We start from the raw sequence: 14,718 nt of genomic DNA on the forward strand, positions 1-14,718 counted from the left end.
GAATCCTCGCCTTTTTAAGGCACAAGAATTGTATGTTAATTTATTCTCCCCATTTCTTTCCTCTTTCCTTCTTTCCCCCCCTCATGTCTGCCCTGTTCCTTCCTTCTCATTTCTCCCCCACCATCTGCTTGTTTTATTTATGTATAATAATTATTTGGGCTTTGATATTGACTTTACTATGAAGGTAGATTTATATTTAAGAAAACATAGAGATCATAAGATTTAAGTACTTGAAAATAATCTTACATTTTCATTTCTTACACTGAAAAAAATGCTGGTATATATTCACCATTCATTTAAGTTCGGTCAACTCTCAATTATCTCTGGTAATAGAGAGTAGGGATAACATGAACAGGTGAAATCTATTTCTAGTCCCTAAACACAACTTTCAATCTCTTTCTTCTGAGTTCTTTACAAGAAGCACTGCTATCTCTCTTTCCCCTTCTTTGTAGACTCATTTCAATTGTGGAATGACCTAAAAAAAATATAAAAAAAAACAACCGAAAGGAGAAAACCAACCCAAATATGAGGATGATTTCAAATCCTTCCTAAAATTAACATAGTAAACACAATCTATAACTCTTTTTTTCTCTCAAAAAAAAAGTTGGACTGCTTTTCAGACATTGCCTCTGAAACATGGGTCCCCACCAAAGAAGAGTCAAACGTTCTTCATTAAAGAAGACTGTTTCTTCTAAGTATAAATGTGTTTTAACCTTCAGAGTAGCAGTTGGATTTTTTAAACATAATAACTTTATATATTTTACAGTTTGCAGAGAGGGAGGACAAATAAGTATCGGTTTAATAAAATTATTAACTACAGAATTAAGACTATCTCTCAGGCATAACCTCCAGACAGCCAGCATCAGGACCGGTTTCCCAGCTGCTCCTTAACTAGCAACAGAACCGACTTCTTTTCGTAGAGCGAACAGCATTTATCCAAGGAAGAATCAATGTGCAGCTGAAACTCCAAGGTCTTAGCAGCTAATCCCGAAGAACATCCCTCAGAGGAGATACTGGTGTGGCAAGGAACACACATCCAAGATGCAAAGAATGAGACAACTGTAGAACACGCACACACTCAAATCTGTGTTCAGCCTTCATGTCTGGCATTTAATAAACACACACACTCAAATCTGTGTGCAGTCTTCATGTCTGGCATTTAATAAACACACACACTCAAATCTGTGTGCAGCCTTCATGTCTGGCATTTAATAAATACAGGAGGGTGAGCACTCAGGTTAGCTCCCCTTGTCCCAGTGGAAAAGCTGCATTAAACAAAGAGAAAACAAGATCCTCACAGACACACAGGGAAAGGACACTATAATTTCACCCACATTGTACTGAGGGATGTCAATAGTCATTGATTGCTTTTCTCTGTGAAGACTCAATAAAATCCTATAAACTAGTCTTATCTTTGATGATACAAAAGGTCAGAATAATTTTAAACATTATCTCAGGGATGCTGTTTCCTTGTTCTTTTTAAAATTCATCTGAGGACTCTAATCTGACGAGTCAGTGTGTAGGGAAACTGTTTCCCCATAAGGCAATAAGAGTAGGAAAGAGGGATCAGATGCAGATGCAGCTCTGAGAAGCAGGGTCCCAAGTGAGGACATGAAGGCCATCTAGAGAGGGTGCTAATAAACACTGCCTGGGGTCATAGTTGTTACGTGACACTAACATCTATTTACCCTAGATAAGGAACCAGGGACAGATCAAAGTAAAGATATCACCAAAGCCCACCTTGATGAGCCAATGAGTTTAACTGAGATTACTCATAGTACTGTGGATGGGAGTTGACTTAAAGGATCAGAAATGACTCAAAGATGTCTGCAACTCTAAAAGTTTATCCCAAAGGCGTGGGGGTGTGGTTCATGAAAGCTGGAAGCCTGGAGCTCACTGTACAGCCTACTTGCAGTTCAACAGGGCTGAAGAAGACATCTTCAGATGGCTCTGTTGGTCTGAGCCTCTTCTAGGCAGCTTGACTGGTATAAGGGTCATATTGTTTCTACCTCTTCCAGGCAGCTCAGCTGGTTGGAACCAAAGTTTGTCTGAGTGCATGGCTTGGCAGACCTTACTGCTTATGTAAGCTTGAGGATTGAGGGGCTTAACGTTTCTGGTCTGGTTCAGGGAATGCCCGACACCTTAGAGTTATTTACTGAGCTTCCCTGCAGGATGGAATGTTTCATCTCCCCCAAACCATCCTGGGCCTCAAAGATCTTCCCTCCAAGATGAAAGCTTTATATCTGGGAGGACATTATGACACAACAAAGTTAACTAAGAAAAATACAGTATCTGGAAGAGAGGAGAAATTTTTAGTAAGTATAGGAGGTGTGAAAATAGAAGCAAGAAAAAATAGGTGCGAGTTCACTGTGGTTTGATTAAAAAAATCTCCATTGTGTTTAGGATCTGAAATATCTTTATATGTTAAAGACTTGCTTGGCAGCTAATAGGCTTTGAGGTTGTGGCTGGATCATGAGGGCTCTGCCGCCATTGATGGGGTCATCTTTTGACGAATTGGCAATCTAATGGCCTTAGGAGGTGAAGAAAATTTCCAGAGGTGGAGTCTAGCAGGAGGAAGTACATCACTAGAAGTATGTTGATGGAAGTTAGATCTTATTTTCCATCTCTTCCTGTTCTCTCTCTCCTTCTCTCTCTCTTTACTTCCTGGCAGTCTTTCCTTTACAGCTCCCCAGTGCCACAACTATCTCTCAACCGTCTGTCTCAGCATACCTTAGGTCCTTAGCAACAAGCTATGGGACCATGGGCTAAAATTGCTGAAACCATGAGCCCAAATAAACTTTATTAAACTGTTTATCTCAGGCATTTGCTGCAATCATGAAAAGGCTAACACATGTCTCTACATGGTGGGTAGAGGCTTTCTAGAAGCATACTCAGAAATTTTTGAGTTGAGAAAACATGCCAGCCATTGTCCAGGCAAGAGTATTTACACCCAGAAGATGAAGAAATTAAATATTCACTCCATTTACAATGGGTTGTTCACTGATCTTCCTCTATTCCTCTACCTTTCTGAGTATGTCCCAATAAGAGAAGATGTGGATCCCATACCTGACCAGGGTTATGCCAAAACACCTTCCTTCAATATAAGAAGGCATCCTCTCTGTCTTCCTGAAAATGAAGAAGGCTGTAGCAGAACTCGTAAGGTAGATTGTCAAATTAAGGCCATAGATTACAAACTCCTTTAGCACATACCCATAGAAATGTATCTATTTAGAAGGCAATAGTTGTTTGTGGTGTGTTTTCTTCCCATTGCACATGTGTACGTAAACACTTTCTACCTGTTCTTGAATGTGAACCTCCTCATCCAATGAAATAGATGCCTTTTAGAAAGTTGTTCTGGCTTTGACCATTAAACCATGGATGTTCTAGACAAAAAGGCACTGGGGGATTCTTATGATTTATCACGCCTTTGATCCATGAGTCTAAAGACCTTACTGAGAGGCACCATACAGTTTACTACTTCAAGGAGCAGAGTTCTAGAATATATGCAAGAAAGCCAGCCTCATTGCTTGAACAATAAACATCTCTAAATATGGATCTACCTGTCAGACCACACTGATTCCCCAAGAAAGTTACTTACCAAAAAAAGCTATATATATAATATATAATAATAATAATACATAATCATAGTCCTATAAGCAATCTCACTAAAACTCATTGGTTCATCATTCATATATATGTATATGTATATATATATATACACTTATACATGTATATATGTATATGTGTGTGTAGAGAGAGAGAGAGAGAGAGAGAGAGAGAGAGAGAGAGAGAGAAAATATAAATATTGATTTAAAGTCACTGGATCCTGAATGTCTTAATCCAAGTCCAGCAGTTTCATGGAAGACTTTGAGAAAACTGTACCCAGCCATTTGTATTCCTGTTGGTAGCAATGTTTTACTTTGGGTTTTAAAAACTGGGAATGCCTATAAAAGATTATAGGAAGCCCCCATTACACTACCCACATCCCTTGTGTGTCTTAGTGGGTTAAATAGTCTCCAAGTTGTAGACTTTCACAAACTCATGGTCTAAAAGTTACCCACACTAACCAAATTATCATAGTTTTGGAGTTGCTCTCGTTTGAGTCATCTGTTTGTTCCCTGGGTGCAGCTTGCTCTTTCAGGCAAGCCTACGTCTACACTATGCCAGATTTCTGGCTGTCTACTCCGTCTCCTCACATCTTTAAAGAGTTCCACTCTTGCCTTTGAAAGTACATCGGGTATCAAGCTAACATCACATATGGGAAGATTTTTCTTGTGATTATCGTCAATCCCACTGTCACAGTTGAAAACCGCCCCGACTCCTTAATTCTGGATTAGGCTTTCAAGATCCCAAATGACTGCTCAAGTATCTGTATTCTTGAACAGGATCAGAACTTTTTTTTTTCTCAGAAGAGCCATATGGTAAATATTTTCTTGGCTTTGCAGGCCAGAGGGTGTGTGCCACAGCTTCTCTACTCTGCCAAACTGCTGAATGCCGCTCTGGCCTACACACTGAAGAGTGGCCATGGCTGGGTACCAAATAAAATTGTATTTATGGAGACTGAAGTTGACATTCATGTAGGCTTTTTGGTCAAGGAATATCCCCCCTGTCCTTGCTTACAATTATCAGATGTAAAATCTATTCTTATGTCATGAATCATGAGACAGACTGGATGGGGATCATGTAGGTTGGGTTTGGTGCTGGAGTCTTAGTTTGATGAATTCTGTTTTGAAAGATGCAGTTCCACAGTTTCCCAACCCCATCTATTTATGTTCGTGTCTGATAGAGGACCATTGATTTTAATACATAGTTTGTAGATTTCCTCCTTTATCAAAATCTAGTGATAGAAAATCAGACCTCAGTACGTTGGCCCAGGTTGAGTCACAGATGTGCAGCTGTTCTTGATGCATTACTGTGCTAAGGGGATGCGTGCACGATTCTTTCTCTTTGTGTTAAAATGTACTCATTCTCTTCGGGGTATCACTTTGCAACATCAAAATGCTTTCATAGAATATGAAGTAAACATAGTATCTCTCTATTATAGTGAAGATAAATCAGTATCTAAACTGTTTAGCATCTCTAAAATTTTTACTTATTTTACATGAATAAAATTATAGAACAGTCACTTTATATATAGTTGCAAATTATAGCCTATATATTGTGTACATAATATGTTATTATCTATTACATAAATATGATTTAGTAGTATGAAATACACTTAAATTGTTTTATAATATATGCATATAATGCATAAAGCATAGTATATTCTATCTATAAATTATACTTATAAATTATAGCTATAAGTATGTAAAAATTAAGTATACTTAAATAGTATCTAAATTATGTGTTATAGTATAGTCCTAGCTTCTGGGTTTACCTCCACCTCTTAAGACATTCTTTACATCAAAATATAAGCCCCTCACCTTTTTTTTCTTTTAAAGATAAGGTTTTATTATGTAAGCTTTGTTGGCCTGGAACAACTCACCAAGTTAGCCTTAGACTTGTGGCAATCCTTTTAATACTGACTCTGGTTTTTCTGAATGCAGGCACATGTCACATGTCTGTCTCCAAATTTTATTTTTAAAATAAGGACTTGTTAGACCTTAGCTCTAAAATGTTGGTTATAAGTGAAATTAAGAAACAAAAGTTAGTCTACTTTTCATAGTATGTATTTAGAAATATTTTTAAAGATTAGAATGTTTGGCCATAAGAAACTGGGTTAAATATTTCATGTATTTTTCTTGATGATGAACTTCCTATTTTATCATGCTAATATACTAACAGATCAGGAGAACTAGACAGTGTGACAGTGTGGGCTTGAGTTGTACCCCGACAACTCGGGAGATTAAGATAGAATTGCTTAAACACAGAAGGACTGAGACCTTTCTTCAAAAGAGAATGACAATGAGAGGAGGAGGAATCCTTTTTTCTTTGTATATTTTGGCAGTACTTGGGACTGAACCTAGGTTATCCTGCATACACGCTACCACTATATCCAGCCCTAGAGTTAACAAAAGTAGAAGTCTTATAAATTAGTGCAGTTAAAGACACAATGGAAACATTTATAAAATCATAGTTTGAGATTTTTTTTTTTACTCATAGCCTACTAAAATTCAAATTGTGTTTGGAATTATGTACTTCGTGATAACATAAGCTTCTCTTCATGTTGGCTTACAGGCTCTTAGAGGAAAGAGAACATCTTATTTTCTACATCTAAAACTTATCAAAATGCACTGATTAGCTTGGTTGCTTAATCTAGTTTCGTAGAGGTTGCTGGAGAGATGGTTCTACCCCTAAGAGAATTAGTTGTGAACTCGGAGTCTGTTCTTGTATAGGACCAGAGTTCAGTTCCCAGGACACACATAGACAGTCTCGCAACCATCTGTAACTCCAGATGTAGGTCATCTAACCTTCTTTCTGGCTTCTACATGGATTCATAACCCATGCATAGATGCATACACACATACAGATAACTTTAAAAAGAATGATGCCAATGTTTAAAGAACACATTTCTACAGAGGAGTAAATCAAATGGTGCTGAAAATCTATTTCCTGAGATTTATTTAGGAAAAACTATCTTTTATTTTCACTTCTACTTTAGCATGGAACAAACCGTCCTCCTGACTCACTAATCTTTGCCCAAGAGCTTCTGTAAAGCAAAGGAAATAAAACCACATATCCAAGGACCTCTTATTGGAGCCTTATTGTCTCCAACTGTGAGTATTTTCACAGCAGATAAACATTTCCTCCATCTTCCAATACAAACAGAGCTGGCTCTATACTGTTGAGTAAAAACAAGAAATATGCTGCTGAGGGCTTGGGACATTTTGGTAAGCAAGGGTCTTCACACATCTGGGCACTCACTACTGCTGCAAACTCAGCTGCAAGCTGGCAGATGGCAACAGAGATTGTAGCCATTGCAGGAGTTAACAGGGGGCACCCAGAGTTAATGTCACTTGGTTTTATTAGTGTCATAAATGAGTACTTCTCTGATTGTGATAAAGTATCCAAGATGTCAAAACACATTTAGAGTGACTTTAAGAACCTTGATTTATGCTCCTTGAAAATGTTAATCATTTTATTGTATTGCCACTTACCTATCTATCAAATGGGTGAAGTAACAATTTTGATACTCTAAGGGCTATAAAACTATTTGTAAGTAAGCCCTTTAGTCTGACTGCACCCCGCTCTTGAGGTTAAGCATCATAAGGAAAAAGTATCTAAGCTATTCAGTAAGTCTGCAAACTTCCTATCGAATCTTCTTCAGCTCATTCAGAAACACAATTAACATAAAGATGCAGAGGGCAAAGCAGTCTGCTAAAGGAGCTGCCCTTCTTTCAAAGACAAGCATCTGCTCGCTTAACGGGCTACGTTTGCCCTTCACTGGAGTCGGGTTCTGGGGTTAGGAAGGTGTGTTGCCATTTGCTAGACAGTTCTCCATTGATTGTCAATTCAATACATCTTCACCATCAACTCGACTGGATTTAGAGTCACCTAGGAGACTTAACTCTGGGCGTTTTCAGGGAATTTGGACTGTGGAGGCAAGACAGCCTGAATGGGAGTGGTACCAACCCACAGGCTGGGGCATTGGACTGAATACAAAGAAGAAAGGGAGCTGAGAGTCTGCGTTTACCTCTTGGCTTCCTGACTGCAGACTCAACATGAACACCTTCCTCACATTCATGCTGCCATGCATTCTCCGCCATGATGGACTACCGTGCTGGACCACACACTCATATAGTAAGCCAAAATAAACTTCTCTGTTCCCAAGCTGCTTTTGTCGGAGATGTTGTCATGGTAATGACAACAGTAGCTAGTGGAAGTCTTCCTTTCTTCTCTTGCACACTCATTCTAAATAAAATATATCCCAAGATCTCTAGTGGGTGCTTGAAAGCATAGATGACATAGAACCCTTTATATTACTCCTTGAAGTATATACACGTATATCTGTGGTAAAGTTTAACTCATTGAGATGTTAAAAATTTGATTTTTATTGTGAAGGTGGCTGAAAAGGTAGAAGTCTGACTGAAGTGTGGGGGGACACTAAAAGTTTAACATCGTTCTAGAAGAAGGATGGCATTTGTACTAGAACTTTTAGTGTGTAGGCCTTGGGCCAGTAGATAATAGCAATATGATTTAGCATGGGGGTGCTCACATCTTAGAAGAGGTGTCTTAAAAAAAAGAAATTCCAGCATTGTAGTTTAGGGAAGACACTTTGAATTAAGGGACCTGGAATCCAAGATCAAGCTTGGAGTAACAGATCAATCATTCATGCCTTTGAAATTGAAGCTTCCAATATGGGTGGCTTTCTAACTTGACAATAGGGAATACCCTGAGTAGTGTTACATTCTGAAAATTCGTCCAGACTTCCTGGGGAAAGAACATTAATAGCATCTGTCCTATGTTCTTGTGCCCTTGACTGCCTTTGGCCTAAGTTATTTCTCGGTAATAAGCCAGGACATGAGAGTACAAGGTCTCTCTGTTGGATTTGAGAGTCTGGCAAATTTTTGAAACTGGCAGCTTTAGGAATGTTCCAGACTCGAAAATGAAATCAGAAGTGACAGAGTCTTGTGTGTATTATTCCTTTTAAGCATCGTAGATGTTCAGCCACTCCAGTGAGCTTAGTTTTAGTCTCTAATAGGAGAACTCCCTGGGTTACTGATCTCAGAGCATTCAAACCCACTGAATCAGAAAGGTGAAGGAAGGTTGGGAAGTGGCATTATTAATAGTGTGCCCTAGTGATTTGCCTGTACTCTAAAGGTGAGTACCACTGTCTTAGAGAATGAAAAATCAACTTCAGAAGACATTAACCTCATCTGAAGAGAAAAAATAAAACAAGTTGGAGAAATCTAGGAAGCTACAGGCCCTGTATCTTTTCCTCTGTGTTCCAGGTTACAGCAACACTGGAAAATAACTTTATGTGGAATGCAAGAGCCAACAGTGATGAGTCTGGGTGATTACCTAGCATCCTTGAATTTCTGCTTTCCCAATCTGGTCATGCTTTCCATTGGAACATATGGTTCAGAGAATCTGAGTTCTAGCCAGCGATGAGCTGGCTCTGGTTTGTGACAAATTTGAGTACTGGTTGTGTATATTTTTTCACAGTTCTATGTTCAGTGAGAATCACATTGGGAAAGTTGGAATTGGTCATTGGGGAGCCAGGGAGGTAGCTCAGTGGATAAAGTGCTTGATGTGCAAGAATATAAGTTCTGAGTCCCAGGACACACAATAAAAATCTTAGAGTAACTACATGTGGTCTTAACCTTAGCCAGTGTATCCAGTGAGAAATTCTGCCTCGCAAATTAAGGTGAGGAATGAGGAAGAAAGCCACCTGATATGATATTTAGCCCTGTCCTCTCCCCACCTGCAGGGACACACAGGCATCTTTACACATGTATACACACACATATATACACATATATGCAAAACATAATGAAGCAGAAGCTAGACAAAGCATAACAAAGGGGAGTGGTCACCAGAGGGGCTGTGTATAGAACAGAAATTGGCACACTGTATAGGTTGACCCCCCCCAGCTGTTATTTCCCAGTGTTTCACTGGGGCCAATCCGTGATAGTCTGAAGGGTAGCAGTAATAATTCTATCTTCCTTTTACCTGCATGGGTTAAGACAATTGTGATTTAGTTTTAGAGATCTTGTCTTTTAGAAGAATGCAGAGTGCAATAGCTACAAACAAAGAGATGGATTGCTTGGTATCATTAGAGCTATTTGCGTCTCTGTATCAACCTGTAGAAGACAGGGTACCTTCTTGTTCCATGAATGACACCATAGAACGCTTGAAAAGGACTGTCTAAATATCAAGAATTACTCGTCACTCAATTTTCATGTAGCCATTATTATAATGACGCAAACATAATGATACAAAAGGAGCCTTAATAGTCAAGCTTTGATGTCAAAATGGTGATTTTTTTTGAAGTTGAATAAAGGGATTCTTTTCCTTCAGTTTGTCAGCAATGGTAAAAGAGACCTCTCTAGCCAATGCGGTGAGTGATGGGAGTTCTGGGTTGCAGATCTTCTCTATGCGGCTAGGCCCACTAGTGAAGGTGCAGGCACACCCTGCACTGTGTGTGCACTGGCATGTCTTCCTAGCTCATCTTTCATTGTAACTTAAGACTGTGAGATACGCAGCTTTATTACGCGGGGCAAGTGAATGAACTCAAAACTAGTGCTGTTGAATGAATATAAAGTTCTTTTTCTGAGATGAATTGTTATGATCATAGAGGCAAAAATGAAAGGATGATTGCTTTTTGACTTTTCTTTCACCAGATTTTAGTATTTAAAATATTTACCTAGTGCCTTGGGCCATGTTAAGATTATGTCTTAGTTGGGTTTACATTTTATTTCTCTAGAATAAACTCACTGGGCATGTGTAAAAGTCCAAGGAAGTTTTAGGTGCTAAACCAATTAATTAACTGATCAATATATGTATGTAAGGTCTGTAAATACCCCTTGAATGCAGGTCTGTGTGCTTCTTGTTCCTTGTGAACTTATTTTTGCAATGGCACCTTTTAGATCCCTTCAAAAGACATTTATCTATGAAAATTCTTAATTTTAATTGAAAGAGTATTTTTTTATAGAGCTAATTCACTTTCAAAATGTTTGCTCAAATCACTCCTCTGATGGCCTTTCTGATACAGGCAGGAACACAGTGGAGAGGCCCAGGAACATTTACTGAGCACTTACTGAGTGCCAAGATGGTCTCCTAAGTACTAAATATACCTTATCTCAGTTAATCCTCCCGCTAACTCTGGGAGATAAACACAATCCCGAGCCCAGTTTACAGATAAGGAGAGGAAAGCTTAAAGGTCTGAGAAGCAGGCTAAGGTCAAACAGCTTCTGAGAGGCAAAAGCCCGGGCCAGATGATCTGATACCCAAGGCAGTGCTCTTAATCTCTTCCCATTTGGTCTCATACTCATGGTACTACAGAGCCAGGGCAAATCCCAGAGTGAATCCATCTCATGCATGCAAGTCTCAAACAATTTTAACCCGATCCGAGGAGGTTCCTGGGAACTTCTGCGTATCACTTGATGCAATTCAATGAAGTTACTAGGAAGGACATTTGAATTCTTTCCATGGTATTGGCCAGGACATCTCAAGCACTTACATAACAGACTTTGTCTTCTAATTATTGCCAGTAATTGATTGGTAATTGATCAAGCAACTTTAGTTAATCAGTCAAGCCATCCTCAAAGAGTTTCAGTCTTATGTAGAAACATAAAAGTGTTTCTCCCAATACCAGGTAGTATGCTGGCTGCCTCATCACTAAGCTTGCCAATCCAAGGCACCCATCACCCAGAAGCTCTCTTGTTTTTTTTCCCAAAGAACTTTCTGGAACTTTCCATTTCCTTACCAGCTAGCAGTTCCATGTCTCCTTTTGCAGCCCAACCCTTACCTATTCCCTTATAAATGTGAACTCTCTGTGGTATGGCAAGATTTTGCTTACTTCTCCTACAAACCCTTTGAAACACAGAGGAAACCACCAGACCCAGGAATGTCTGAAGCATCAGTACCACATAAACCCTGACCAGACTCACCACTTAAACTCCCAAGCTACCCCGGAGCCCCAGGAGTCACAATCTGGGTGACTTAAAAGCTGTGTGCCAAGATACAAGTACAGAGAGATCTGGTCTGTCTTAGTTCTCCTAAAACCTTGCCCTCAGAGTTTTGTTGGATCTGTGGTAGGAAAAAAAAGCCTTAAGGGCCACGGGAAAGGCTTCAGGCTTGTTGTTGATAAAGCGTTTTGTTCTTTTCTGTTGTCTTCGTGGAATGGCGCATGGCTCCCTTCTATCCGTATTAACCTCTTTACCATAGTAGCATTGCCACGCTCTTTGACTGCTCTTCCAAGCATGCTTATCGTGTGTATGTTCTCCACATCATCATGTTGTGACTTTTCTAAATCATTCTACTCTGCTCCTAATTATATTATCATTAAATTGCGTCTCCCCATTTGCATCTTGCTGTATGTGATTATGAGTAGCTTATGTCTCTCCTTGATTGCTTTGCTGTTTAGCTGTCTCCTCCGCAGCTACCCTACTTCTTGGCCCTGAATTATGCCCTAGGCTTCATTTGCGCCTGATTTAGATTGAGGCTCTAGATTTTTGCACTTGTAGATTCATGGTGCAATAATTGGGGGTGAAAGAAATAAATGTATTTTCGTGTGAGAAAGACATGAATTTCGAGCGTCAGGAGCAGATCTCTGTGATCTAAATGTACCTCTGCAAAAGTGATACACTGGGAAACTGAATCTCACCACAGAAGCTTTGGGAAGTGGGACCTTCAACGGTGACTCTATCATGAGTGTTTAGTCTTCATGAATGGGCTGATATCATTTGAAGTAGTATGTTACTAATTCAAAGATAGTTTTGGCTTCCTTTTCTGCCATCTCCTTCTGCCCCTTAGAGCTCCCCATTGAGTATATCTCCTGCCATTCTATAATCTAGCATGAAGGCCTTTACCTCATGTAGCTCTGCTTGGTATTGGACTTCCTCAAATGGAGAGCCAATAGAGTGTTATTCTTTATAAATTATCCAGTCTCTGATATTATGTTATAGTTATGTAAAAATGTATTACGACATTATTCTTAGCAGTGTTATTCTTTATAAGTTATCCAGACTCTGATATTCTGTTATAGCCATATAAATATGTATTAGGACATTATTCTTAGCTTGAGATTCACACAAAGACACGTGGTATAACTTCATACAGTCTATGGGCTGTACTTTGTTCTTGGTTAGAAAATTCTCTGGTTTGGATTCATATATTCCAATGGCCAGAATATTTATTGGTTTGTAAGTTACAGTTACCACCAATGAAGATAATATTTATTGACTTACCAGTTATCAAGTTGATAGTCTGGGCTCTGAATTTTGATTGCTTGGTTTTGAATTCCATATCTAGCACTTACTAGTTTTATAAACCAAATTATTTGGTGTCTGAAATGTGTTTTTTTTTCTGAGAAATGAATATAACCAGAAACATTAATTGTGTGGGTATAATCAGAGCCAGACAAAAGACCATGGTACCCAACTATGTGACACAGGTAAAAAATGCTTAGAGATTAGCTATACTGCTGCTGCTGCTACTGTCAATGATGATCGCAACATTGACGATGATGATAGTGATGATGATGGCGATGATGATGATGAGAATGATAATGATGCAGCCTTCAGCCCTTTCATCGCCTATGGAGGACCAACCTATATTAGAGAGTCTTAGAAGAGGAAGACCTTAGTATCTGTTATTCACTGTTATATAGTATGAAGTTCTTAATACATATATGTCAAAATTAGTTATGTCCTTATTTCCTCACCTAAGGGATTGGTAGCACTGACTAATACAAGCATAATAGCTCTGACATAAAGATTTCAAGCTACGTTTGCTCCTGACATGTAGTACGGGAGTTCCACATGCCACAACCCTTCATGCAAATGGTTCTTCCCTTCCACTGTAACTGCGTCCTAGGGAGAGAATTTAGGTAGACAGGCTTGTGTGCCCAGCTCCATTACCTGCTGAACCATAGTGCTGGCCTGATCACAAGTTTCCACTGTTTGAGGTTGGGTGTGTGAGCAGGGAAAACTTACAAGGTAGCACATTTTAGGATTGTGCCTGTGTCTAGTATTCATTACCCATCTACTAGAACAGCCAAGAAGGAAGAAATGCGTCCACGTGGGGAGCCTGGGGAGATGCAGAAAGGCCAGACCTGCTGACATTCAGTTAAGGAAGTTGCTTTAAGACAATGGGAGGTAAGAGAGTGAAACAAAAAGCCACTCTAGGGCCTTTTCACTTCAAAAATCTGTCATTGTAAGGTAAAACCGAGACACATAAAACACATAAATCAAATGCATGGCTCAAAATCTATAAGGCAAATACCACTAAGGTAAAGAAATACCACAGAGTCAGCTATAGCAGCTGTTCCTTCCACGCATCCCTTCTAGTCACACTCTGTCCTGAAGGAGGTGACTGCTAGTCTAACTTTATTGGTGATGACATCCATAAGTTTTTAAATTTTCATAGTTCTATCATGCAATTGTGCATTGTTAGGAACTGCAATTGAACACTGCCCAACTGAAAAAAGCAGATCTGTTTGTAGTCTCTTTATTCACAGACTTTTCTTCCACCTTTTTTTTGTTTGTTTATTTTTGTAAAAATTACCTTTCATTAGGTGGGAGACTTGGATTGCTAGCCTGGAGTTTTCCTGGGCTGTGTATTGCTGATTGATCCTCTGTGGAGACTTCCATATGTTCCTCTGTCTTTGGAATTTCCTGCAAACTGGAATTTGAATCTAGGACTGGGTCAGACCCAGGTTCCATCCTTTTGGCAAGGCTGAAGATGATCTTTCTGTATACTGGCGTTCCTTCTGCCTTACTCATCATTTTTGCAGGGACTTTTGGCAAGACTTCATAAGACATATGATAGCTAATTGTCTTGTTTGTTACTTTGGCACTCATTGGAACTTGATGTCTGTATACACTCACTCATTGGAGTTGAAGAGAATTGTGGTTTTCTAATTACACCATTTCCTTTTAGTTTATCTGTTGGAATATTGACATAGATATTTTCTTCTGCTACTTGGATCCTTGTTATTATCTTGGAAACAGCAAAATAAAGGAAAATAATATGTTTCCCCTTATTTGGTGTTTTCCAAGGTAATGAGTTGGTTTCTCATACTCTGAATGTGACTTTAAAATATCATTATGAATT

The sequence above is a fragment of the Microtus pennsylvanicus genome, chromosome 9 (assembly GCF_037038515.1).
Source record: "Microtus pennsylvanicus isolate mMicPen1 chromosome 9, mMicPen1.hap1, whole genome shotgun sequence".
Classification (NCBI taxonomy): domain Eukaryota; kingdom Metazoa; phylum Chordata; class Mammalia; order Rodentia; family Cricetidae; genus Microtus; species Microtus pennsylvanicus.